This window comes from Phasianus colchicus, chromosome 1 (assembly GCF_987193195.1).
Source record: "Phasianus colchicus chromosome 1, bPhaCol1.hap1.1, whole genome shotgun sequence".
Taxonomy (NCBI): Eukaryota; Metazoa; Chordata; class Aves; order Galliformes; family Phasianidae; genus Phasianus; species Phasianus colchicus.
The window spans coordinates 136,497,189-136,523,821 of record NC_143436.1 but is presented as its reverse complement, the minus strand read 5'-3'; the positions used below and the strand labels follow the sequence as shown (position 1 = coordinate 136,523,821).

Here is a 26,633-nt window from a genome sequence, read left to right as displayed (position 1 = left end):
TTCTGTAACCTCATTTCTGAAAGTCTACTTATACTTCTTGAATCAGTAGTGCAGAATAAAGCATTACAATTTTTCCTTGTTCTGCCAAGGAGACTGTCATTTTGATATAATTTTATCAGAGAGTTCTACAAATTGCTGCTACTTACTTTAAATATCAGGTTAACTAGAAGGCCTTGTAGTCCTTGTGAAAAAATGCAGGATTAAAATATTGCTGGAGGTCTTCTCTCAGCTGCAAAATGGCTGGGCTTTCTGAAAGAGACACTACAGTTCCTCTTACCTCACGTTTCAAATGAGCTGAGCCCCTAGGAAACAGCCACTTAACCAACCGAGGGCAGGTACCAGAAGCATTACTCAAGTATTAGCTGCATATTAACCATCAGGCAACAGAAAGGGATAAACCAAAACCACGTGACCACCAGCACTCAGAGAAACTGAGAAAGTGTAATCCAAACAGCACAACTGGAAAGCTCTCTTCTGCTCCTCAAACCTGTGCAGAGAGATTAGCATCGCTCCTCAGCTCCTGTGCATCTCTGGGAAAGGGTCATAAGCATGCAAACAAAGCTGGGAGCCCAGAAACCAGGAGTTGAGAGCCCCGGGGAGAGCCTTGTTCAGCTGAGTACAGAGTAACATAATTTGCTGGATAGCTCGCCACTTGGATAATATCATGTAGATTTGGGGATCTCAGTCAATTCTGCAGTAGGTGCAAAACTGAACTGAGAGGAGGGAATTCAGGAATTTGTTACAGCACATTAATGCGGGGAAGAAATCAGTGTTAGGGAATTATTTTTTTTTTACTAAGTGTTACAGCTTTCATTTGCATTCAAGGACATCAAACACTTATCTCTGATTCTGAAAACATATTGGGATTAAAATAACAGAGCTAAATTAATACTATTGCTACTAATAATCACAGTAACACAAAAAGGAAACAAATCCCTCTGTTCTAAATTTATTCATCTGCCTTTGCAAAGATGCATGCATTATTAAATCAAATGTATTCTATTTTCTCATCAATTTTGCTTCTGTTTTTTTCCCCACGTGTTTTCCTTAAGAAAAATTCTGGCGTTCCTATTTAAAATCTTGTAGCTAACTGCATCATGTATCCAGCCGATACAAATGCATATGAATTGCCCGTGATAAATTAACTGGTGATGTTAGATGAGAGAAAGATATTTCTTTGCATAAACAGGCTGAAGGGAGACCTCAGACCTCACTGCAGACCACAATTTCCTCAAGAGGGGAGTGGAAGGGCAGGCACTGATTTCCTCTCTCTGGTGACAGCAACAGGACCCGAGGGGATGGCATGAAGCTGTGTCAGGGGAGGGTCAGGCTGGGTGTTGGGAAAAGGTTCTTCACCAGACAGTGTTCAGGCCTTGGCACGGGGTCCTCAGGGCAGTGGTCACTGCCCCAAGCTGCCGGAGTTCAAGAAGCATTTGGACAGTGCTCTCTCAGACACATGCTCTGATTTTTGTGTGGTCTTGTGTGGAGCCGGGAGTTGGACTCCTTGTGGGTGCCTTCCGACCTGGGGGATTCTATGATTCTAATGAGACGTAGCCAGATGAACGGAGACCCTTAGATGAAGCTTTGTTAGAAGCTGCTGTAACAATTGAAACCACACTACATTTAAAATAATTGTATAGGACCGTAAACCTAATACTAGAAAGACATTGAAATTGAAGTTTCAGTCCCATATACAGCCCTAACTTTCATTCTTAACACTTGTCCTTCTAAAACCCCTCGGTACAGGCCCTCTTTGGCTGACCAAGCTACAACTACCTAACACAGAAAGCCATCACCTGCAATTTTAACAGCTTTGCATCACAGAGACATGGGATAACAGCTCAACATGTGGTTATCTTCATTTCTATGTAATGCTGGCTGACAGCACAGCATTTCTTCCCCTGTTTTTTCTGTCATGTACCTTCCATGTACATCCTGAGTCCCCCTCCCAACACTGTGCGTGCAGCACTTCTCTGTTCAATCCTTCCAATTATCACCTTCCCCTCCCTTATCCAGTTCCTGAAATATCTTAAATATATACTTTGAGCCTGAGAACTCTGACATTATGCCTCAGTCACTCATTCATACAAGTTAAATGAAGTATAAACACAAGGTAAGTGGGAGGTAATAGGATGGAATTAATGTCATTTTGGTGGATCTTGATTTGCAGGCATCAGACCTATGATTCAGGTTTTAATGCCCTGAAAATAAAAGGTCCTGTGTGGACATAAGCATTGTGCTATGGCTTAAGGCAAATACAGCAGGAAGACATATTACTATTAAATCTTGTATTGTTTCATTTAATAGATAAAAGTATTCAACTGTTTCTCTGCTCCAAAAGAGCCACACAATGAATCCCATCTGATCCTGATTTATTGGTATTCATCCCTCCCAATATGTGTGGAGTCCTTTTGGCAGAGGCTTAAGTTCTCTCATCTGCTGTATCCTGGTACACATCTGCTCCTAAGAGTCACATGTAGGTCAGGCACAGCCAGAGCCACAGACAAATAGTACAAAGGCAGATGGTTACCAACTGCATTCTGGGCAAGATTTTGGCTGAACAAGGTAATCACTTGCTCTACTCCCAAACATATTTCCTATTTCTCTGAAGTTTTTTCTACTATTTTTTTTTTTTTCCTATGGTGGCAAAATTTGAAAAAGGAAGATTTCTCTACTGAATGCTGCAACTTGTCTTTGCCAACAACCTTTGTTATCTTCCAATAGCTTTAGCAGCATCACACAATTTAGCCGTAACTTGTCCACATATCACTCTTTACAGAGGTCATAAAAGGGGCTATTTTTTGATTGCAAAGAATTGGATGAAACCCTTCCACACTGATCTCTAGCGTAAATGTTAAACCCATCACTCACACCTAATCCAAAAATAATAATATAGTCTAGCAATACCACTACTGAAGTTTGTCTCTTTGTTTCCTCCCATCTTGACAGCTTTTCTTCACAGCAACATAATAGTTTACCCCAAAACATCAGATCATGCTTCTATTTTTAAACACAGAGCAACATTTGTGGCTAAATATATTAACTTTAAGTTACTTGGTAACCTGTGTAGGAAGGTTGTTTTATTTCAATTAGGATGCTGCTTGAGGTTTTGGTATTTGGGGATTTATTTTCAGTGTCTACGTGATATGCTTAACAATACCAATGATGAACAGATAATTATATCTTTGGCTATTCTGTGATGTCTAAAATGTGATGGGTGTTTACCCTGTAAATTTCAAGTACAATTCTGTATCAAGCAGTGATTATTTAGATACAAGAAAAGCTTCTACAATTAAATGATCAATCATTTGTGAAGATTAATGCTGATTTCAAGGCCATTGTCCTTTATCACCAGTCATCTGTATTGAGTGAATAAACTGGAAGAAAATAATTTCCCCTCACCCCTTACAAAAATCACTTCAATTCTGTTGATATGTGATATATTACTGAAATAATATCTCAGATGAATATTTATAGGTATTTCTGCTCTGTACACATGCATTGATTGGGTTCATCTGCACTATGCAGACACACATGTTTCTTGTTGGCCAATGATAATGGTAATTATAATAGCAGTACTAATACTGCTCTTCTTTGTAAGGCATGCTGATACCACTAAGTGAAAAGAATTATAGAAGAACTACATATTCCTTTTATAGGGTTTTATTAAAATAGCAATACCTTATTTCAATAATTTTTCAATGGTTGGGCTTCTTAGGTGCAGTAATGCTCTGAATATTTTTTGCACTTTTTTTATTTAAATGCACAGAACTAAATGTACAGAAACGTCAGAATTATATGAGATGTCATCATTTACATGTATGTCCATTCAGAGTATGAGTGAAAATGATTGCTCTTAAGCCTTAAGTTTTCAGATTTCAAGGCCATATGATGAAGGTGGCACAATTCAGCCAAAATTCCTGTTTACTTTCTTGCTATTTTGCCTGTGTTGCACGAGCAGGATCTGTGCTCCATGCTAGCTCCAGTCACTTTGATGTGATAAATATTATTTGCAATTTTTACACCATTACTGGATGCTGAGAGATGTGCTATTTAATTATCCTGATAAGGACTACATCTGACTGTGTTACTCAAGAAAATTCATTGTCCTACTTAACATCAGCTACCCAACCCTCTACAAAATCCCTTCTCCAGAGAAGTACCCCAAACTGGCAAACAGTAATTGAAAAGATGCTCATCTGCTCTGTGATTGCCCCTGTTAATAGTCAGTATTTGTAAATACTGCAAATGGTATTTTTAATATGTTGCAACCACAATGTGAAATTGGTTATTTTGTGGAATGACTGTTCTAAAATGTGGCTGCAGCACATGCATAATTCGGCTCTCTCAGAGGAGACAAACTGACAGAACACATATTGAAAAAACTGAAAGGTTTGTGTACAGCTCAAGATTTCCTAACGAATGAAAGTGATTGAAAAAGTGTTCTTTTTTTTCCTGTCTTGGCAGCTTGTTCAGAATGATGAGACACTCAGTATCTAAAGCCAAATGGCTTCTGCTTAATGATGGCAAAGTCACAAGAAGAAAGTGTTGGCTTCATTGAAGTCTACAGGAATTTTGCCTTTGCTTTCAGTGGGTGAGAAATTAACCCATGTTTTCTAAGGGATACAGAGGATACAAAGTGGATACTATGCTCTAGTTGACCAGACATTTTATGTGCACTTATGGAATAGAGCATGAAAATCTCTAATGATGTAGTTTTGTAATGCCTAAAAGCAAGGAGAAAGCAACACATTACTGAGCCAAAAAGCACAGACATTTTCCACTTTGCACATACCTGATAGGAAATAATTTTATTCTTTTTTTTCCCCATTATGTTCATGTGCAAATGCCTGTATGCTCTGCACACAGCAGATGCACAGTGGAATTGCATGGCAGGTGTTAGTGCATGCTCCAAGGTCACAGCTCACCAGGCTGGGGATGTGGGTGGAAGGTGCCATCAAGGCCTGCTCACCCAGGCTTCCTCACCATGAAAACTGAAGGGAGAGGAGTTACGTAGCAGGGTCTCATCCTCACACTGTGCTAAGAAGTGGTGAGAGATACTCCAGTGTGCCTCTATCTGGTTGTGACCAGACTTCTCTAATATTTGAACAATTTGCAAGCAGACTACATGTTCAGAGTCCTACAGTCTAAGCAAATTGCCAGTTAACTAATGCTTATCCAAGACAGGCTGTAATGCTGCCTTGTCTCTTGGACTGCAAAATAATTCTCCAGGAAGAACAGAACCCATTTACAGTTTTCTCCAGTGATATTTACAGGGGAGTGGGCTTTCTGGTTCTGAGCTCTGAAGAAGTGCTGAGTGAGGACAGCAGGCCTCTGCACTGGATCTGCTCACACCTTCAGTAACGTATTCGGTTTGGGGCCCTGGCAGAAGGAACTGGGATTGTTCAGTCTGGAGAAGAGGAGGCTCATGGAGGCCTCATCACTCTCTTCAACTATCTCAAAGAGGTTGTAGCAAGGTGGGGGTCAGCTTCTTCTCCCAGGTAACAGTGATAGGACAACTAATTGTTACAAAAAAACCCACCAAAAATACAAGGAAATAAGTTGTATTAATCACCAGAAGCCACATCTGAGGATGGTGTGTGGAATAATAGCAATAAATGTTAACTACATTGCTTACTTCAGTTGAACTGATGAAGAGGTAACAACCAGGGGAGGTTCAGGTTGGGCATTAGCAAATATTTCTTCTCAGAAGGAGTGGTGATGCAGTGGCACAGGCTGCCCAGGGAGGTGGTGCAGTCACCGTCCCTGGAGGTGTTCCAGAACCATGTCGATGTGGCACTGAGGAGGTGGTCAGTGGGCATGGTGGGAGTGGGCTGTGGTTGGACTGGATGATCTGAGAGGTATTTTCCAACCTTAATAATTCCATGATTTTACGCTGCGGACTGGTGCGGAAAGTAGGGGCAAAGTAACAGTTCACTAAATTGTCAGAGCCTCCCTTTCCAAAGCCTAGCAAGAAGATTAACAACAGTGTTTGGAAAATGCACTGAAATGTATAGATTAAAATTATGTGCCTAATGTCATGTGTGATGCTAAATACTATTATTGCTTTCTGAAACTAAAAACACCTTCCAAACAATTTCAAACCCTTCTCCCACACAGCCAAATAAAGGAAATTAATCTCGGCTACAATTAACTTTCAGTCCTCATTTCTCCAGCTGTTCTCTCTGCTACTTCATCTGACCTGTTCCTACACTTCACTGATCAAATGCAGTTGCAAACTTATCCATCATCTTTCAACATAATGAAGTGTAAACATTTTCTGCATCAATCTATCATGTGAGCCATGATTTGGAGTTCAAAAGATTGCATCCAAGACCATTTTGAGCTTTAATCACAACCATGCTGAATGACTGGCTACTTGCCTTTTGCAAATACATCTGTCCTTTACTGCTGGACACTCTCAGAAATTCTATAATTTGAATAAATATTTGGAGTTAACCAGAATTAAATAAATAAATGAATAATAATTTTTCCAACATGACCTTGTTTAATAGCTATCTTTAGTGTCTGGATTGCTATTTGAGGTGAGTACAAGGGAAAATGCGATGACAAAAATGATCTCAATGACCTGAAAGCAGATGCTGGAAGCAAAGAGGCAAGACTAAAGATGATTATATCCGGGGTATTGCCCGTATCCTTCAATTTTGCCTCATATAGTCCATTGCCACGTAAAGACTTCTTCAGCACATCTTGCAGAAAGAACATTCATACACCATTTCATGTATATTGCTGAAGTAATCAAGCAGTAATATAACACTAAAGATAAAAACCCACATCATTGGTTTTCATACTGTTGTCAGATAATATTGATAGTAACTGACTCCAGCATCTGCTCTTCAGGAAAGAACAACAATCCTTCTCCACTAGTAATGACATCCATAGTATGTAATAGTAAACTCAGAATGACCAAGTTGTAAAACGTGTTACGAAAAGTAAGAAGCACTGAGGAATACAGGAAAACAAGAAGAAAAGAGAGCACAGTTTCAACAGCTCATTAGGGAGAAGAACAACAATAGTCAAAGTATTCATCAGTCTCAGCCATCATGGGAAGAGAATATCTAGGACTTGATACTTAGCACAGTGAATTTCAGTAATAGAAAATAAATGCAGAATGAACTTGCAAAAGAAGCTAAACAGCATTCAGGTAAACAGAGAGATTCATTTTGGTGGCACCCAGCCAAAAACACACTGGAAAAACTTCAAGGCTAAATGAAGCAAGTTTTGATTCTCCAACAATTATCTTCAAGAAATTATGGGACACCTCAGAGAACTGCAGAATATCAAGTATGGCTTTTTTTTTTTTTTTTTTTAAAGGTACAGAAGAGTCTGAAAACCAGAGCTCAGGGAATGTAAATTTGTGGCTTAGAGTGAATTATTAATAAAACACCGCAGGAGAACCTAAAGGATAGTATAATGACAGAAAACCAGGGATGGTAGGATTATCAAAAAGAATCAGATCAAACCAGTCTAATTTCAGTCTTTGACCAAATAATTGGCCCTGGGGATAACAACAAACTTGCTTTGCTTTGACTTTCATATGGCTTTTCACACTATTCTATGTGGCATTTCCTGAAACAAAAATGAAGATAGGTATGACAATATTCAGCTTCAGATTTGTGATTCATGCAGAGATATTTTTCCTGTTTACCTTGTAGGTGTCCACACATAACCTAGCTCTCTCAGTTTCCTTTGTAGTGAGATCTAGGGCTTAATGATGTTGTCCACATAAAGGTGCTAGTACCACCTGTAATGCCTCCTGGCTGACCTCCAGCAACAACTTCAAAGTGAAGTGGACCTCCTGTGTCAGACCTGCCAGCCCTGTAAGTCTGCCCCGAGGGCATCGCTGTGTGCCTACCTCAGAACAGCTGAGCAGAGCCATTAGCCCATGCAACCAAGAGAGCCTGGAGATAAATACACCTGATCACAGTGTGGTTACTTGCAGATGAGCAACATAGCTCTTCTGCCTCCACCTATTGTGACAGCATCTTAGACATCTAGCTTGTAAGAGGACACATACACTGAAGGGAAAACATTTGCGGAATTGGGCTTTTTTTTTGTCAGTCTGGGTTCTGTTTCAAATAATGCTTGGTGTGGATTTGTCTTAGATTTACTCATGTTAGGCAATTTGCAAGATAGAATAAAAAATTTTTTTTCTGATATTCATAGATGACAGCAAGCTGGAAAAGGATGCAAGTATTTCAAAGGACAGGGATAGCATTTAAAATGATCTTGACAGGCTAGAGAAGTGACTCAAGGTCTGTAGGGAGAAATGCAAAATGCTTTCTTTAGTCATAAGATTTAAATACAGAAATACACAATAAAGAACTAACAGCAAATCACCAGTAAAGTGGAAAAGAATTTGGCAATTACTGTGATTCACAAATGAAAAAATGCGTGTGTGATGGTGCTGCAGAAAAGGCAACTCCCATTCTTGGATTTTCTGGCAGGAGTGTCATGTGCAAGGCATCAGGAGTATTTAACATGCTCTGATCCATAATGATAAGGCCTCTGCTAGAGTGTTACTCTACCCAGGGCTGATAGCCACACTTTAGAGACAGATATGACAAGCTGCAAAGAGAACTGAGGAAAAAATGAAGTATGATAGGAGAATTACAAAATGTTACTTGTGCTTAAATTCTAGGATTTTGCTGTACTTACTCTGGGAAAGACTGGAGGGTAGGGGTGAGGAAAGGACAGGAATCAGTCACCAGTTCATCAAGGGTTATAATAGAAATGAGAGATCAAACTCCCCTTTGTCTGCTATGACAGGATGCAAAATAATTGGCCTGATTTGCATCATTGGAGATGCATTTAAATCCTAGAAAATTCCAAGTCCCTTTTACCTGAGATTTTTAGGAATGGGATCAACAAAAGGGAAAGATGGAAGCTGTCTGTCTCAGTAGGTCCGGTTGGTTGTTGGACTTGATGATCCTGAAGGTCTTTTCCAGCTCCTCTGGAGAGCTTCTAAAAACATCTATCTCAGAAATCCCTGCTTAGCCCATCAGCCCCTAACGTGGGGAGAAATCCTAACTGATGGTGGTGGTTAGGTAGACCTTGATAGAGGCAGCTGAGCACTACAAGGATCAAGCCTGATGTTTTCAAGAACTGCTCCTTGTTTTGCACCTTCCACGAAGGTCAGATAATATGAATAATAATAGCTGAAGCTCTAAAGCTAACCCTAGCATCTATGCCTCAGCAAGGCAGACAAGGAGGAACCCTGGTGGGGCGACCTTCCTCTGCAGAAGGCATTCATTTCCCAGGTCCCATCTCAACCCCACTGCGGCAGTGACCTGAGCCTTGGGGGCCTTTGTTTCTGCAATTGTTGATCAAATGCAATATGTAAACAGTCTGTTCATTTTATCCTTTCTTTTGCTGTGAAGATAGAGTGATGGGAGTTTTATTATAGCACAGTAAGGTAGTTAATGAGCTGTCAGGATCTCAATAATAAACTTCTCTTTCAGAGAGGTATGTAATAGCTCACTGCAAGATGAAGCACACTTTTAGTCATTGCTCAGAAACATGTTTTACCAATTTTGAGAAATAAACATAATTTTATTCAAGAGCCTTATGTCTTAGTAAAAACAGACTATGGAACTTTCTTAGAGCAACTGTTTCTGCAAAACATGATTATAATTACTCCTCTATACTCATAGTGAAAGCATGTGTGTTATAGGGCTGTAAAACTGCAGAGGGAATTGGGACATTCTGGCTCATTAGTGTCATTCTTTTTTTGTCTAACACCATTTCTCGTGTGTTCCTCACAGGAGATGACTAATCCTGGCCACCAGTAAGTGACAGTGCACAGAGCTCCAGCCAGAACACGTTGGTGCTTTGCAGCAGAGCCAGGGTGCTTTCTCTGCAGCACAGTTGCTTGGTTTGATACTTTCTGAATTATTAAAAAAAAAAAAAAGATCATTCTGTTTTGCCATCCCCAGTCCTTTCTTTTCTAACATACAAAGCCCACAACTGTGCTCCAAGAGGCAAAGAGAGGAGGTCAAGTTATGCCATGAGTAATTTGTCTGATAAAGCACATTTCCTTCTACAAATGGTCTGCGCAGAGTTTACAGCTCATGGCTTAAACAACTGTTTAAAGATTTACAGTGTGGATAAATCTGAGCCGATTTCCACCCTGAGATTTCTGCAGCCTTTCCAATTTTCCTGCCTTATGGCTGGTCAGTGAGATCATGTGGGCTTATTTCTCACCCATGAGCTGATCCAGGCTTTATGGTTGGGAAAATTCGCTCTGTTGGTTGCTTATTATGCTCAGATGCTTTTTTAGTATTCCAGAAATGTGTTTGCAAAAAATAAAAGCACGATTTCAGGAAAGCTGAAAGTGCCTTTTTTGAATATCCACACAGGTTTTGATGGGGGGCTTTTAGGTTCTGTCTGCATTCCTGAAAAACACGGAAAGTTTCCTACGTTTGTGTTCATGAATAAGCAAATACAAAAGGGCAGCAAATGTCAACAAACCCGCGTTATATTCAGTGAAGTATGAAGGGCACATCTTCCCTCACTCCTCCCAGTTCCCACGCCCACAGGCTGCTGGCCGCATCGCTAACATTGCCACCTTCCGCCTCCATCGCCTGCGGTCCTTCATGTTACTGTCTCCATCCTCCTCACTGTGAATGAAGCTGTATTTCTGCTGATTTTCCTCCGCTTCTCCCTCTCCAGGACAGCGATTAAGGAAATGAGGGCTCAGGGGTGTAGCTGAGATGTTTTGCTTCTGACCTCTGGTGGTCAAAGGGAGCTCTGCATGGCCCTGCCAGAAATAAGGCTCATGGAAAGGTAGGCATTTCTTTATTTTCTATTTCCTACTAAGAACTGATCATTTCCCGTTAGGAGTTAGACGGTATCTTGGCTGGGGGGTGGATGTTTACCCAGCACTGAATTTGCCCTAAGTGCATCCTTACACGACATTCCGTTCACTGAACAAACACAGTCATGCCAACAGAGTGATGGTCAGGCACACATCAGGGACATGGGTGCCTGTGCTTATCCCCTTCTGGGGTGCTCACTCTGCTGTGAATGTGTCCATTCTATATGTTACCATGATGTTTTGTTTTATCAAATCTCTCGCTCTGAATTAACATATTCATGATTATACACTTCTGTGGCACTTTGTTCAAAAATTCAGTTTAATTTCCATTTCCTAAGCCCTTTTCACCAGGTAAGCTGTGACACTATTTGTGGCCATGCCCATCTGTAGGCACGGCAGAATCTGGCCATACTTTGGTTAACTAATCTGCAGAACTGCAGCAAAGTGTGTACACACAAAATCTGCAGTCATTAAGTATGTATAAATATTAACTGCACATTACAGAGGAGGAAGTTGTGGAGAATGGAAATCGGGTAATGTGCACACATTTGCATAACAAAGCCAGAGCTGGGTATAGGACAAGGTTTCCTGCAATCCTGTCTTCAGCCAGCTGTCTGGGAAAAGCAGCAACCAAGGATCTTCACTGCCTGGCACCAGCCATGGCTGCTCCTCTGCTCCTGCCCAGGCTCTGAGGTTTGGCTTCCTAAGCTCTCAGCAGTGCGATAAAATCCTTTCCCTATGAAGGCTGACATGGGAGCCCTGGAATTAATGTAATGGAAGGGAGAGGGTGAGCAGCAAGAGTGTGCATTTCCCCTGCACAGACCTGCAAAGGAATCAGGTCACCTGGTTGGGCCTTGCAGCAGGGCTTCATCCTGCCAAAGCACCTCGGCCTGTTTTTAGCAGCCTCAGTTTGAAGCCTACTGACCTCCATGGGATCTTTCCTTGGCTTAAATCTCAGGGTTTTTAAGCTGGGTCAGTGAAAGTGGCCTTTTCAAGCTTTCTGGATTTAAATTAATGAGAATGGATGGTTTAGAAGCAGCCTCTTCACAGGTTGCTTTACAAATCTTTATCCTTTATTATCCATGCCCTGAGAAGGTAAACAACGCTTTTAGGGCAATGTGGTGTCAAGAAGCACCTCTGCACAGCCACAAACAGATCCATTTTCTTCTTTGAGAACTCACAGAATATGCAGTTTGTTGCAATTAAACTGTGGTTGGGAAGAGCTTCATTGTGGATAAAAAGCCCTAAAGAAGACGGATATGAAGTACCACCACATTTCTCACATCTGCTTGAAGGCAGTCCAAATCTGAAGTCACTGTTGCTATTATATGTGAATTAATATTATTTTTTTGCTTTTTGTACCATACATGCCCCAGATCCACAAATGGAGATGCTCAGAGGGATGAGCCATTCACCACCCACTTCAGTTACATGCGTGAAGTTAAGTAGGATGAATGCAGACTGAAGGATTTACAGCTGCTGCAGAGAAGTCCTGAGAGACGAGGCATGATCTGTGTTGTGTGGGGTGCTGGAGGGTCTGAGGACTCACCCAACCATGCACAGCGATCTGGGTGGGAGCCAGGGATGGGCGTGCAGCTCGGTGCCTTGTCCCAGACCTTGTCTCAGAGAGGTGTGAAGTGGGGATCTGCAGTCTGACAGCTCTCCTCCGGTCTGGCAGTGTGAAGTGGATATGGAGATAGGGCTCAGAGGAGTGGATATGCCCAGCCAAGTGCCTGGCTCACACTTCCAAAGCCACATTGCTGCTGTGACTGCATAGTGTCATCAGACAGATTTGGCCTCATTTCTAGCTAACCAGGAGTAGTGGAAAAAGGCAAGTAGCCCCGAGGCTGTTTCAGCCCCTCCAAACCATTTTCCAGGCAAATAGGAGGGCTGTGAAAAGAGTTCTCCCATTATGGTATGAAACACCTTGCCCTGAAACAAAGATACTCAGATTTCTTCTTCAACTTCATTGTTTTTAAAAAATGGAGTTTGAAGAACAGAGGTCTGGTTGGAATCTGAAATATGAAATCAAAGTGTTTTAGTGTGGGCAGGTACTCCTAACTCTGCCTTCTCCCACTCCACATGCAGATGGGCAATGCAGTGAGGTGAGAGTGCAGTAAATGCTTTAGTATTACTGGGTTCAGATTTGGCACCTGGCAAGAGCTTTAGAGGTGAGAAAAGGAAAGATGGAGGGGGGAAAAAAGTGCCAATTTTTTTTCATCTTTGCTTGCAATATGGAAGCTATATAGAAATGTCAAAATCCTAAGACCATCATCAGAAGTTAGGTATTCACCAGGCAGCAAAACGGGAGGGGAACCAGTTCCAGCGTTGTGTGCCAAGCTGGAGGCCTCAAGGAGAGGCAGAGACAGGCAGCAAACTGAACAAGAAAGCAGGCAAACCAGCCCAAACCTGCACAGGCCCTGTGTTAGCAATCCCTGAGCACCATCTCAGCCTGGGAAGCACAGAGAAAGCTCGGAGGAGAAGGGAGTGAAAAGCCAAGGATGAACAGAAGGAGGGGGAGAGCAGTACATGTCTCCCAGTGGAAACCTGTTTTCCTTTGCTCTGTGTGCTTTTCCCATCTCACTGTACCAAGCTTGCGGCCAGTCGATTAGATCACTGTCTCCTCCTTGCCATTTGTATGTCACTTCTCTGCTTATCTCAGATCTTTCCTAGGGCTGGGAGCATATCTGCACTGCAACGCACAGGTTAAGAAGAATAGAAGAGTGCTCACAGAGAGAAAACAGAGCAAGTAGTGAATTATTATTTTTTTTTTCCTTTTGAGCAATGAAAAAAAAATGTCAGTGTCTGAACTTGTTACATTTATCTGTATAAGTGAATTGAAAGTCTGCTGCCCTCGGTGCTGTCATTATTCCCATGTACCTATTTCTCTAACCTCACTTACCCTGTGTAGCTAAGTATGGTGCCCTTTTACTGGAAATAAGCCCTGTCCCTGTCAGCTTTAAGAAAGATCATTGTAATTTTTGCTGTAGGGGAAAGAAAGAGGGAAATCTGTGCCTGATGTGCTACCAGACAGTAAAACTTAAGGGTCATAGGAAGCCACAAAACTGTCAGAGATGATTAATTCAGTGGAGAAAGTAGAAGCCTGAAAGTTTTCCTGTTTCCTCTGCTGTCAACTTTCTTTTTGCTTGTTGCAAGGGACAGCACGTGATTAGGAGAGAAATCTGACATGAGAGGTCCCAGGGCATAGAGAGAAGTGGGATGCTGGGCTGTTGTAGGGCAGTGTGCTGCCTATCAGGACCCATCAGAACATAGATGACATGTGCCTGCCCGACATGTCCCATCCTGTGAAATGGCATGCTGGATGATGGTAGATGCAGCCTTTTGGCTGATCAGACAGGATCCTATTTACATATTGTATCCTATTTACAATAGAATACAAGCTGTAGCACTGTCATCTCACCTTTAAATTCATTATTTTGGCTCTCTTTAGAGCAGCACTGAAATTAGTTGTGTGAGACTGAACTGTGCAACAGGGACAGAGACTTACAGCAAATATAAATGAAGCTGCAAGAAGGAAATCTTAATAATCCCATAGACAGTGGGATTTCCCAGCAGCATATTTGATAGAAAGAAAGGAACACACACATTTGGATCAAAATAATTTCTCAGTAGCTGACCCCCACTCTGGAGAAGGAATAGATTCCATTAGACTGAAAGCAACACACGTCTGCCTCCTCTTGCTCCCACCCTGTGTTCCCTCCAGCACACAGCTTAAAAATCAAACATCTCCATTTCTCTATCAAGACTCTGTGCAGTCCTGCTCCTGAAAATACCCTTCTGGTCTCCCCTTTCCAGCACTTTATCCAAATAAAGCTACTGGCATCTTTTAATTCTGTTCCTCACTCTCATTCTGCTGCCATCCATTTTGCAACTCACTATGCATGAAAAAGCTTTTTGTATTCTTATCCTCTCCCCTATGAAGCTCACACCTGTCATGGGCCTGACAGCTATTGCAGTAATATGGTAGTAATAACATACCAGGTCTTAAAGATGTCCGTGATGGGCAGATGTACATAAGAATGCAGGAGAGCTGTCAAGAGGATGTAACCATAGGGCTATGGGGCATTCTCCTTCCTCTCAATTCACCCATTTCTTCCTAGTTTCTGTATTGCCTCTTCATTCTTTCAGTGAAATCTTTGAACCAGAGACTTCATCTCTGTCACAAAGAAGGGCTTAAAATGAAAGTAATAACAGAGCAAAAAAACAAACAAACAAACAAAAAAACCCAACAAACAAGAGTGTCAAGATTTGGTCTTCCTTGGTGATAGCACAGAAGTTATTGAGTGAGAAACTAGGACAAGGATTCTCCATGGCTGTGGTGTCTCTGGTAGCAAGGAGGGAGCAGGGAAATTGAGCACCTGGATCTTAGTTCCTCTCCCTCACTGGTCTGGACCATACTGAGAAATTACCTTCACTGCCACCTTATCCAAGCCCTGCCTGTTGCTGTGGTTTGCTAGAGAACCCTGCAGGAAGCTGTTACGTTCATTACCCAGTAAATCAAATGCTGCATGTACAGCTTTCAGACTTGAATTACTTTTAACATCTTTAAGACCGGAAGAGCAAGCGAAAATTTTGTGCTTTTTTTCTTAGAATGTTCAGTGCAGTTACAAGAAGACAACTTTCTGCAAATGAGGTTCTCAATTAGTGAAATCCCAGTGATGAGCTGTATATCATATAAACAAACAAACAAACAAACAAACAAACAAATAAATAAATATCTCTCTAAGGCTTAGGAATACAACTCTCAAAAGTTTTAGGTCCTTAAGCTATGTCTGTACTTACCACAAAATGGAGAAGGGAATGGTTCCTGCTTGGAAGCAAAGTAGAAAGGTTCATATTCAGGCAGCTGAATACCACGACCTTCGCCTTTTCAAAAATCCCCTGTGTTGCCAAGTCCCCATTTCCTCTGGGATTGTCCCTGCACATTCCAACCTCTAAACTGTGTCCAGCCACTGTGGAGGGGATTGACTTGGCCAAACATCTTTATGGAAAATGCTACCGATAAGCTGCATGGGGACCTGGAAGTACAGTGCTCAAGCCCATGGCCTGCTGCTGTTTAATTTACCAGTGCAAACATGACTATCTTGCAGCCATTTCTCAGGATCTTTTTTCCTTATCTTGACTTTTTCTTGACAAACTCACACAGTATTTTGCTGTATATCAGAATGGAGACACTCACATACCAGTGTCCAGGGGAGTCTGAAGGAAATGCTATATTGAGAAGCAGGTCTGCACAACATGCATGAACACCACATGCATGGCAGCTTCCTCTTTGACTGACTAAGAAGGTGTTCTCATGCACACGAGATTTATTTCCCCAAAAGACCAAAAAGAAGCATCCTTTGACTACAGTCTCTATGACATATCACACATTAACTCATGGCTTCCATGCATTTATGTAGATACATGAATAGGAACAGAGACACATATTCAAAACATTGTTCATAAAAGAAGCAGCTGAAGAGACAATGACCGTCGTTTTATTCAGATGGGAAGATTTCCTAAGCCAAGGTCTTGGTCTGCCAATCTGCATTTGGCAAAAGAGCTGTCAATGAGAGGCATAAAGAGCTATCGCGTGTTTGCTACTGAATGAATGTAAGCAAAATATAACAGACAATCAGGTTGCACGTAATTTCAACACCTTGAACTACAAGTGATCAGAACAAGCTTCAGAAATCTGAGCATGCACTGGGACATGAAAATCAACAGTGGAGAGTGATCTTTGAGGTAGTGTACAAATCCTTGTATCCAAACCTCTCTGAACCTCTGACTGTGAGCTGTCATACTTGGACTGGCTTCAGGTGCCCCTCAGAGCACCCCATGGCAGGGGTCTGGAAAGGCAGAGCCATGCCATACGCTGTGTCTGCTTGGTGGCTTGGATGTAGCTCTTCCTATAAGTTCCATTTCATTCATTTATTTCCTGCCATGATTGATTTCTGTGGTTATTCGTTCAGTCACGCGACAGTAACTGAATGTAAGCTGGTTATTTGTCTGTTCTATATGCTATCCCATACATAAGAAATGTCTTTACCTTTATGAAAGCTCAAAAGGCATGAAGCATCATCTATTAAAGTGGTGACGAAAATAATGTGTGGAATGTGGAAAAAAAAAGAGACAGAATTCTCCATTTATGAAGACTGAAGTCCTAGCATTGATATTATTCATTTCATCTGAATAATTAAGCAGTAACGACAATGGCATAGGCTATTTCAGGCAATTAATTATCAGCTCTAGGGGTTGATGGCCTGTGAGGAAGCTAAGGGACATTAACCTCTGCTGGCTATTAGTCATTCAGATATTGCCATGTGCTGACTCTATTGCAAATTTCTCCCATTTTTTAAATACACAAGTTCAAAGTTACACTAAAAGCATCTGCAATCTAATTACATTAAGGCAGCCAGATATCTCTGTGGCAACAGCAAGCAGCAGCATCAGTGCTGTGATGGCACAGAGATCTCCTGAGGATATCTTGGCTCCTCTGTGATCCCTGGGGCTGTGGAGTTGCTGAGGAAGAAGGACTAGAAGGCACATACTCATGCTTTCTGTTGTCCAAGATTCAAGTTAGACTCCATCCTTATGGTGACTTTATACATGTCCTATGCCTGCTAGTGCAAAGTGCCCTGAGAAACAACTAGAAGGGGAAAACCGTGTGCTTTTCTTGGCCTGTGCATGAGTTTCAGCCTGTCAGGAATGAAAGAAACAAGGGGAGGATGGAAGACACTTGGGAGGTTTGACTGTTGTTGGCCCAATCAGGACAAGGACCGAAGTTCATTGGGCATCTTGGGCGAGAGCCTAGGAGGTGGCTTAGGACAGAGCTGGGAGAATTAACATCCAAAATTTGAAAAAGAGGGAAATAGACTAATGGCAAGCAATGCTGTCTGCTGGACAGGGACTCCCTCTTGAAGAAAACAATAACACTAGAGTCACAGTGGTTACAATGTGTTATGTTGCAAACAAGTTCACTCCTTCCATCCAGTATGGCTGATGTATTTTTACCATTACAATTCCCATTCTTAGATACATATGCATATATATGTATATATAAATGTATCAGATAACCGAATGTTTAAATAGCTTTCATAAAGTGCATTTATGAGGTAATTATTTAGGTCTTTCTTTTAATTAGAACTGTTTAATTGGGAACATCTAATCTGTCCTTCTCCCAGTGTTCCCAGATATGTCCCTTTGCAGCCTGTAAAACTGTCCCTATGCTGGCCACTCAGCACAGATGAAACAGAACTTCAAGATCATTGCTGCTTCAAAGTGCAACCTCAGAAGTCAGACAGAGGTTAATTACACCATTTAATAACACAAACAAGCATAAAAAGACACAGTCCCCCACGTCTGCAATAATCAATTTAACATGGGTCAGATGACCATTAACAAAGAGGAAACTGGAATAATAATTTTTATCTCATTGGCAGAAAATTTACTTGGTTCATTTTTGTATTCATGTTTGGCCTTGGGAAGGTGGCCAGGGCTTTTTATAATGGAATGACACTATGTGTACCTATGGTCTATGGAATCACATTTGTTGCTGATGCAATTTTGCTGCAGAGAAAAGTAGTCCAGTTAATGTGAGATTGCTCGATTGCTTTTTTCACTGCACTACTTACACAGACTCTGATGAAATGAGAGTGTGAGAATTGCAGGAAAAAGTAGCTAACCAGCATATATCACTTCTATGTATGATGGAATTCTTATATGATGCAGAGTTTATTCATTTTGTTGCATCTTGCTTTATCTACAGGCCAAAACGATAATTGTTTTCTTGTTGCAAAAAAGAGAAAAAGGGATGCCATCAGTTCTACTGTACTGTTGGAGCAGTAGAGACAAATTGCAAATAAACCTTTTTCTGTGGCCCACGTTCTAAAAGTGCATGCAGATTTCACACCAAATTGCTTTACTGGGCTGTAAATTCATGATCTACTCTCAGATTCTTCTTTAGTGCTGCAAAAAGTGAGCAGTGAGTTATAAGGCCACCGACTGCTGGGCCTGCCATACTAGGGTGGAGCAAGACCAAGCTATACCCTGAAAACAGTCCATGCTGCACTATTGATTCTTTGTCAACAACGTTGTCTTTTAATCTTGTTGACAAGCTTTCCATGGTTATCATTTTTTAAGTCTCTACTATATGGCATTTGGGAAGGTATGGGACTAAGGGAGCTGGCCATGAATTTTCAGAAGGAAACAGCGAGAGAGTGGAAGATGTGTAAGCTCAGCCTGACCTTACCAGCCCTGTGAAGTCAGCTGCCCTGTGTCCCTTTCTGCCTTAATTAAGGCTAGCAAAATATGCTTACCTTAGCCCAAATCTCTTACAGCCTTTACTGCTGTAATGAGTACAGTGAAAATGCTCAAGCTATTATGTTCACACATTAAAAGTTTAAGAAAAAAAAAGGCTTACTTTTATGGGTAATAATTTTGCAGCTGGTTGAGTTTCCCTGGCACTTAGATTTATTTAGAGGTTTTTGTACTACTCATACTTTCTTATCCTTAAGTTTGATAGTCTTGATACTCAGAACAGCTTCTCCTGTCCATTCTACTCTCATTAATCTACTGCCTTCAGATTTACAAACTAATTCATCAAAAGAAATCACCTTTAAATCTTGAATGCCAGCATTCATTCTTTTTTTTCCCATTTTTCATTTCATGTTAACGCTAAAACACTGATATGTTTTCCTCATTTATTAGTACAAAGAGTAAATTCATTTCAGATTCATTTCGGATTCATTGCAGTAGATGCCTTGCACACAAGAGGGCAGATCTGCTTCTCCTTTCATACTCGGTAGTCCCCGTTCACCTGTAACTTTACATTCACCCCTGCATCTGGAGCTGAGTACCACAGAGAAAGCACTGCAGTAAAGATGGGGCTTTGGTCTCAACAGACACTGCCATCGAAGGATGGTCTTTCATTCTGCTAAAGCAATGCCCAAAGATTATAAGCACTCACTGTTAAATGTGTCTTTATGTTATTATCACTGTGGTTATCTAACCTCACCTCTGTGTTTGCAAACATTAAGAAAAATAGGCAGGGTTTGCACTTGGGTTTTCCATGCCACCTGCCACCTACAACATCTCCCTTCCCCCAGTACAATTTTAGAGGCTCAGACCACAGGGACCAGTTTACAGCCACTTGGCTGAGTGAGAAGATTTAATTTTGAAACCTTCTGACAGGAGGAAATAGCCCCAGCCTGGAGGCAGGCTGAGGACTCTGCGGTTCCCTCACTGCCTGGGGAGTCAGGCCAGTGTCTGAGATATCCTTGAGACTGTATGCAACCCAGCAGAAAGAAAGAAGTCTACTTCTCCTATGAAGTATTGAGTTACCTTAAATGAAAGGACCTACACAATGATGCTAAGCCACAGAGCTGCATTGGCCTCACCATGTGGCACTAAAAAATACCTATAAGAAGTAGTAAATTTTGATGAGCAAGAGTTTGTTTTTTAAAAGAGAGAATGCACTCTATAATAAACACTTTTCTTGCAGCACATGGAGTGGAAAGAATTAACACAGTGTTTGCCTCCTGAATGCCCTTGGACTAAATCTGAAGTCAGTGAGTGGGTAAATCCGGGCTTTTTAAGAGAAGAGCAGAGGTCAGATAAGCTGATCTTTAAAAAGAAAAAGAAAACTGGAAAATAGAGAACTGACCACAGCTTATCTGGATACATTTCCCTTGCACTTTATGTTGCCTTTTGACTCTGTCATATCCCATGTATTTCATCTGCAGAAGCAGATTTTTGCTGTCACCAATGTCACTTGGTAGCTGTCCAACAAAAGGCCACCTGTTGGAGACCATCTCAACATGAGAGCCAAATGCCAGCTTTAAAAAAAAAACACAGGGATACGGGTAAAGCCATTCATGTCAGACGTAATTACTGGGACGTTGCTGGAAGAGCCCCTGGAACTTTCCAAAATGCTGGACTGCTGACTGCCAAATGTGTTTGCTTTTCCATTTTAACAATCAATGAAGCTGCATATGTGGAAAGACTGACGAACTACTTCTCATGTCAATCACAATTAGAGGAGTGCTAATCACATTAAGGAGTTGTTAATCATACATTAAATTAAATGAATGACACATGCTCTCATACAGTACGCTCTCCAATTGGCAAAGCCATCTAAAGACACTCTCCTTTGCTCTCTACAGCATGCCTGTTTGGCCTATAAGTACATAATAATTGATAAGATTAATTAGATTATGGCAATGCACTGAAGTAAACAGTATTCTTGTTATCTGCTAGATATCTTACTTTTACAGATGCTTCTGCATAGTCAGGGCATTAATTGATCTATCTTGTAATATATCATATTTATACATATTCTAATATTTGTAAGCATATATGTAAAAAGCTGCTGAAAAATCACTCTATGGACTCACAACTATTCAATGGGGAAGAAAAAAGGAGTTTGTGTAAATGTGTTCCCTGAGCAAGCCAACAACTGAAGACAGCTAATCAGTAGTGCTTCACTGAGATTTGCATTCCATTAGGTAGGTCAGTACAAGGAATATGCATCAACAGGTACTGAAGTGGCATATCTAAAAGTTTTCTTAGCCAGGGCTACAAAGTGCCTCTTCTGCAATCAAGGGAGCTTTGACTAATGTGTATGTAATTCTTTAAGATTTTAATAATGATAGAAGAAGCTTGTGAGATTGTATACACCTATGGACATATACATAATAGTGAATGTAAGGAATGTAAAGGCAAGTAATACAAATTAGAAAATACACTGTGTAGGAAAACAAGAGAAAATAGTGGCTGGCTATTGGCAGAGCATTTGGGGCTGTTCACCTGTGCTTATCAGCTTTCCTCATCTATTGCTTTCATGCACTGCTGGTGACAGGCTGCTGTGCTGGCTGGCTCTGCTGAGAAGGACAGCCTGTTTTCCATCTACCAGGAGCAAAATACTATCTGCGATACCATCCGATTGCTAGAGGGAAATGACAAACTATTCAAGACGAGTGAGAATTTGTATTAGTGTTAGCAAAGAAGAAAAATGACCTCTTCTGATAGTAATTTTGTAGAGATCTCAGAGCACCATACAAATCCCAGAAGCGTGGGAACATGCTGATTCCGTGTCAGCAGCAGCCTAACTTCAGCTATTGAGCCTGATATTAGACATTAGCGAATAAAAAATAATAAAAGGCCTTGAAAAATGGAAGAAGAAGCAGAGTCAGAGAGTTTAATTAATGCTGATCCACATAGCTTTATGGAAAATCAATCTGTTTGTAAAAAAAGGTCTGGTTTCCTTTCTTGACAAGATTACCAGTTTGTGTGATAAAGGAGCTTGACAGAAGAATAAATATGCTTGGATTCTCCTTAAAGGAGTCCTGTATGACACATGGGCTAGCGCTACCAATACAACACACTAAATGCCTTAAGCTATTAAACTGTCAAGGGGTCATTTCTAGTGTTGTTCTGTAGGGATTTATATTAGAGTTGAACTTTCTCAGTTGAGAAGTATATAAAAATTATTCCTAGCAACATGGATAAATGATGAAAAGATGCACAGTGAGGAGGAAAGGATAGTGATGCAGAACGACTTCCATCACTCAGTGAATCTGGGCTTCAACCCTTATCTCCAGACTAGGGAATCCATGAGCAGTTCTGGGTGTGCCCTCCATCAGGTGTGGGGTTACAGCCAAAATGTGCTGTGATGCCATGGCCAAATGGGGTTGCACATCAAAGAGCCACAACAAGACAAAAACCAGGCCATCGTCATGGGGTGGGCAACAGGATTCTCAGGAATAACAACTCCCTTATGGCAGCTCAAGAGGTGACACCAGACAAGGAGCAGCAGTTACCTGGGGCAGTGCCAGCAGCCTAGATCCTGGGTATATAATCAGAGGAGCAGAGAATTAAATTTAGCTCTGTTGTCAACATAGATACCAGCAAGTAATTCTGGTGTCCTGATTTTCAAAGGGACTTGAAAGGGTACAGAGCCTGCAGAGCAAAGAGTAGCCAAGATGAACTGAAGGCAGGAAAAACTGCCTTGTGCTCAGAGACAGGAAGAATCTTCTAATTCTTCAAAAAATAGGCTGAAGAGAGGGTCAGATTCTGTGTGCAATTTCCTGTGTGAGGAAAAAAAAAGAGAGAGTCTTAGTACTTGGTTAAATCCAAGTGAATTCAAATCATCAAATCAGAAACAGTGACAGATATTTTCAGCTGTGAGACTTACTTACTGGAACAAGTAACAGAGGAAAACGCTGTACTTGCCATCATTATGTGTCTCTGAGTAAGGGCAAATCTTTCTGGAGTAACCTCTCCTCTCCTCTCCTCTCCTCTCCTCTCCTCTCCTCTCCTCTCCTCTCCTCTCCTCTCCTCTCCTCTCCTCTCCTCTCCTCTCCTCTCCTCTCCTCTCCTCTCCTCTCCTCTCCTCTCCTCTCCTCTCCTCTCCTCTCCTCTCCTCTCCTCTCCTCTCCTCTCCTCTCCTCTCCTCTCCTCTCCTCCTCGATAGATTATGGCCTTAGTTGTGAAGCAGATGAGATGTGAGTTATCATCAAGAAGTTGCTTCAACACATCAGGATGAAACAGAGGTCATGCTCCTACAAAGACAACGTGGGTCACAGCCACCCACATAGTGAGGCCCAGTAAATGTCACTGCAGTGCCTACTGCTGAGTCCCTGGGATTAATAGCTCATTTAAATAATTGGCTGGATTTCTTCCAACTGGTAGCTGTGTCACAGTGGCTGCTGTAAGGTTGCTTATATGCCCAAATTCGACCCAGGTGTGGGAGAGGGGGATGGCCATAAAAGCATGTGCTGGAAATTTGTTTAGATATCTCAGATCGCACTCTGCAGTGTGGAACAGACACACATCTCCATCCAGCCCAGCACTCTTACCTGTTTACTTTAGTGCTGCTGTAAGCCAAACACGCTCCTGCTCCTCATCAGTTGCCACGTAACAGCCCCCTTTGTTGTCACAACCCAGCTCTTGCACTTGACCAAAGATCTTGGTTGCTTCAGGCTGCTCTTAGCTGGTTTTCCCTCTCCCTTGTCAGATATGAAGTTTCAAGTGATTCAGTTGGGTCTTTCTGGTAAAGACGAATTTGCTCAAATGGAATAATTTCTGTAAGTACTTTTACCTCTAAGTTGCAAATATCGTTTTACCCAGAGTGACTGTTTAGTGTTTGCACAGTCGGTTTCATGCACACTGAGGAGCATTTCAGACCTGTTGTCTTTAACTGTTGATGGGATTTGCAGTGATGTTTGTGAATTCCAGCTTCCCCATTTACCTCACTGAGCTCCAAGTTTATACACTGTAAATAACTCAAATAAAATATTAACATCACACAGCTAAACAGAGAAAATTACATGTTATCCTGCACTACATTCTTTTCCATTTTCCACTGGAAAAAAAACAAGTAGGGCAAAATATATAGCAATATATTGGTCAAGAAAACATTTTCTTTGCTTCTTTAGAAAACAAAATACCTTGACTCACATATAACTTATGTAGAGCATGCAGTTGATTCAGAGAAGGCTTTAAAATGACCCATTAATCCAAGTTCAGTTGGAAACTAGAATAGCTGTAACTGATCTGTTGTCACAACAGTAGTACACAGAAATCATAGGAACAGTTGGAAAAGATAACACTGCTAAAAAGTAGATGTTTTCCCACAGAATCCTCAGGCAGCTACAAATGTTGTTGTAGTTTTCAAAGAGATATTATCAAGATGAAAAAGTGTAATAGATGAAATAGAATAGACATGGTTTTCTTATCTCTGTGAACCAGAATATTGCTTACAGTTTATTTTACCTTTTTTTTTTTTTTTTTTTAAACTTTAACCACCCATTAATTCTCATGTATCAACACATTGCTTATATGGTAGTTTTTGCACCATGAGATTCTCTAATTGGACCAGTACTAAAGCAGAAAACAGGGATAATGCACTTATTAACTTGAAGTTTGTTAGTGTTGACCAAAGTTAATACAGAAATATTTCCTTTCCTACCAGAGGGGTTTTTTAATCTCCTAAATAATTGTTCATACCAGCCATCAGTCCCAGAAGTATCTGCAGCCATGAGATTGCTGAAGATGCTTGGTCTAGGATACTGGGATACTGCGTCTTCTGGTCTTGATATGAAGTTGGGGGAGGAAAGTTGGGAAACACTCCCTCAAAGTGACTGCAACATGTACTGAGCTCTCTCTCTGTCTCTGTCACACCCCTCCAGTGGAGGAATTCATGTGTAGTGGCCTCAGTGTCTTGTTATCCTTCACAGCCCTTTGCTCTTCCATATAGGTTGCTCTGATGGCTCACCCACACGGAAGCTCTTCAGCGTCTTTCTCATCTTCACTTGTGTGACCTTTCTGCTACAGGGCAGGGTTTCTGTACTGTCTGAGAAAACACGAAAAGAGTAAAGAAGCACACAAACCATCAGCACAATAAGAATGTGCAGCTTGCAGTCATCACCAGGGTTTTTCATTGTTGTTTGTAGATCTCCTTCCTGCTGCACAATTTGCTTGGATGAAAAAGGCTACCCTTGTCTGGGCTGCTCACGTGGAAGCTTCTTTGTTTTTTAGACCCAACCCTGCTCGAAGTCAAAATAAAGACAGTGCGTTCAGTCACTCAAATCATATTCCGTTTCCCAGGGCAATAACCCAAGACTACAAAAATTTATATGAAGCCTTCAAAAAAGAAGAATAAACAGCAGCCTCATTGCATGTCAAACAAGAGCTATGATTTTGTTGAGACTTGCTTAAGAGAAACATTATCAGATCTTGTTTTGTTCTCTCACCAAGGAATGTCTGCATAAGCATAAATTACCCAAGTGTTCGGTATTTAGGATACGCCAGATCAGAAGTGTCCATTACTGTGCTCTCCACTGTGTTCCTCAAAACAGTGCTCCTATGCTGGGCTGCCTAATGATCCACAGAGTGTTGACCTGATGGTCACATGAAGGGATTTTCTTTTCCATCATGAAAGATGTTTCATGTCACAGCTATGAACCACAAAAGTGCGAGCTAGGAAAGCTTCTCAGGAAGCCCTCTCTGTTGAGATGGGAGACATCTGGATGTTTACAGCTCTTGAAAAACTCAGCAACAAGCTTCAGAAAAGAGGCCACAGGACAGTGGATACATTACTAAAGATGTTTTTTCCTGGAAATGTACTTGCTGGCTTGAAACTAGCCTCTCTTTAGGCAGAGATGTTCAGTGTTCAGCACTCAACAGGTGCTTGAGCATCACCTTCTGATTGCTGAAGTGAGTTATAGGATAGGGGGCCGCAGGGGAGATGTGCCTGTGGTGATCTTATAGGCACCTAATCCCAAGTGGGTTTCCTCCAACCAACCCATGTTTTGTTGTTTTGTGTTTTTTTTTTTTGGCTTCTTAAGATGTGCAACCAGAAGTATAAAGATGTAGATGAAAATGCTATTTCCTGCTAACTTGTCATTCTTTCTGCTACTCATACTGCATAGCACGTCCAAACCTAGCTACCTGTGACCTTTTATAATTTTCCAGAATTTCTCAATCAGGCATACCACACTTTTCTTTCTCTAGATCATGATAGTGATTTTTGGAGATTGAGAAAAGCATTCCTGTTCTTATTGCGACATATATCTTTTCAGCCACTTTTGGAGACAGGTGACTGAAATGATTGGACTTTTGGTCATATGTCATTATAGTTTCCTCCCCACAAAAAGGAAATTATTTTCTAAATAGCAGCATACATGTACAGGCCATGATTATGAATCATTTCACAATTCTATTCTCCAAATGTGCCATAGTTTAGACAGATATTATGTTTGTAGTCTAGAAGCCTTGTTCCCTTGATACCTTT

The 26,633-nt window shown here is 41.3% G+C and overlaps 1 long non-coding RNA gene across 2 annotated transcripts in view; it reads left to right on the top strand.

The window, feature by feature from the left end:
* The window catches only part of LOC149920057 (uncharacterized), a 50,187-nt gene that overhangs the window by 8,078 nt on the left and 15,476 nt on the right, over nucleotides 1-26,633 (top strand). Inside the window, exons 2-3 of one of the 2 annotated variants that reach the window (XR_016464369.1) lie at nucleotides 10,693-10,806; nucleotides 25,098-25,364. This is a non-coding gene — a long non-coding RNA (uncharacterized LOC149920057). Of the gene's footprint in view, nucleotides 1-10,692; nucleotides 10,807-25,097; nucleotides 25,365-26,633 lie in introns of those variants that run through there. The other variant, XR_016464379.1, reaches the window with a different exon arrangement.